Source organism: Ursus maritimus, unplaced genomic scaffold (genome assembly GCF_017311325.1).
Source record: "Ursus maritimus isolate PB19 unplaced genomic scaffold, ASM1731132v1 scaffold_28, whole genome shotgun sequence".
Taxonomy (NCBI): domain Eukaryota; kingdom Metazoa; phylum Chordata; class Mammalia; order Carnivora; family Ursidae; genus Ursus; species Ursus maritimus.
In genome coordinates this window covers 19,628,563-19,630,646 of record NW_024425341.1, presented here as the reverse complement: position 1 = coordinate 19,630,646, position 2,084 = coordinate 19,628,563, and the positions used below count along the sequence as shown (strand labels likewise).

At 56.6% G+C, this 2,084-nt stretch overlaps 1 long non-coding RNA gene across 1 annotated transcript in view; it reads right to left on the bottom strand.

Annotated features, from left to right (window-relative positions):
* LOC103681323 overlaps positions 1–1,418 on the bottom strand; it is an 11,429-nt gene extending 10,011 nt beyond the window's left edge. Inside the window, exon 1 of the long non-coding RNA XR_005838229.1 lies at positions 270–1,418. This is a non-coding gene — a long non-coding RNA (uncharacterized LOC103681323). The remainder of the gene's footprint in view (positions 1–269) is intronic.
* Between the last annotated feature and the right edge of the window lie 666 nt (positions 1,419–2,084).

The window sequence follows — 2,084 nt, the reverse complement described above, 5'->3', positions numbered from 1 at the left end:
GGAGAGGAGAGGAGGGGAGGGGCGGGGCGGGGAGAGTTTGGAGCGCTCGGGGCCGGAGAGCCGCAGCCCGCGGGCAGCGAGCCGGAGGCGCGCGGGCCTGGTGGGGGGGACGCGGGGCGGCGGCCGGGACTGCGGAGGTGCGGCGGGAGCCCGGGCGCGCGGCGTAACCGGAGGCGGAGGGGGCGGAGCCGCGCTCGCAGCTGCCACCCGGCCTCCCGGCCCAGGCAGAGACACCCGCCCGCGGCCGGGCACGCACCGCGCGCACTCACTCTCCAAACAATGCTCCCGGGCGCCCGGCGGGGCGGCTGGCGGCTCGGCGACCGACGGCGAGGCCGGGGGAGCGCGGCCCCGAGGTGAGCCCGCGCGACGCTTTCTCCGAATCCAGTCTCTTTTTGTCTGGCGAACGTGGCCGCAGAGGGGAGCTCCGGGGGAGCGCTGCGGTCGCCGAGAGGGCGACCCCCTGTCGGCGTCCCCCGGGGTGACAGGCGGCCGCTGGCGGAGGGTGGAGCGTCCGGACCGCGTGCGCCCGGGGTTGGATGCGCTGAGCCTGGAGCACACGGGTGCCGGAGGGGTGTTTTCGATTCATTGGAGAATCGCGCTGTTTAAAACGGGGAAACTTTCCTTTGAGTTCGGGGAGGGGAAACCGACTGTTCAGCTGGTCTTGTTGGGCTTGCTGTTCTGTTTGGGGCCAGAGACTGAAGCGCTTTTCGAGTTGCTGATGGGGAAGACTTCATTTTTGAGGCAGGAGTATTGTCAAAGGGGCGGAGAGGGAGAGCCCGCCCGAGATGCTAGGACCGGGGTCCCGGGGGGGAGATGGTTTGGGGCCCCAGGGTAGCCGCCTCGTGTGCTGCCTCGGGTTAGATGCCAGCATCCGAGTCCCCAGAGGGAACGAGATGATGCCTTTCTCCCGAGCCCTGGTTGAGCCCTCTGAAAGGCGTACTGTGGGCACGTTCTTAACCTTTGCTTGTGCCGCTTGTGTCCCCAGCCGGGGACACACACACACACACACACACACACACACACACACACACACACACAAATAGAACCTCTCCACCTCTCCGCTTTCAGGTCCTGTAAATGGGAATGGAGGCAGGGCCGGCTACACGTGTTTATTTTTCTCAGGTAGAGCTCAGCCAGCGAGGGCATGGCTTTGCAGAGCCGGAGAGGAAAGCCCAAAGGTCTGTGGGCCAGGAGTTTTGCAATGAGATCAGGGCAGAGTCAGGTTCCACGGACCTTATTGATCACTGGCCTGAACTATGGTAGCAACCTTTTCCCTTTTTGAGAGGGAAATTTGACAGGAAGCCCTGGGGGATTCTGCAGCTACTTTGTTATCAGGGGATCCTGTGGAATTCGGCTGTCCTCCTTAACTGGTTTAGGCTATAGTAGGTCTAACCCATGAAAATCACATTCCTACGGCTGAGATTAGATTACAGAGCCTTGCAGAAGGAAAAAAATAAAATAAAAAAGTTGGGCGAATACCATGACACCCTCTGCGTGTGTGTTGGGTGGGTGTTAAGGTTGTCACCTTGTTCTTTCTGCCTGGGCAACCCCTGCCAGTGCAGTAATGAAATCCAGACACGTTCATATGTAATTTTCTTTTCCAGTGTTGCATTAATTTAATTGATATCTATATCTATATCTATATCTTTATTTATTTATTTATTTATTTATTTATTTATTTTAGGTGAGTATTTTCTGGAATTCTGTCACTTCAGGGTAAGGCATAAACAACCTTTGATTCCAGTGTGAGAGCCGTTTTGAGCCAAAAGATTTAATTTTATGGATCTGGCCACCATTCTTCAGATTCTTCTTAAATGGAATGGGAGTGTGTCTGACAACTTCAGTCTTGCAAATTGTAGCCACAAATCTAGTGCAGAAGTTTGCAGAGGCAAAGATATTTTATCGGGACTTGGATCAGAAAGAATGCTGGGATCTTTTTCTAATCTTACACTGCTGCCTCCCACTGAAATGGGGCAATTTGCATAATTCTGGGGGCTGCCTCCCCTCCGTGGTAAGGAATGTGGGCAGGAAGGTACCACTCCCAGGCTGTGGAGAGTTGGCACTGGTAGGCGAAGCGCCGTTAC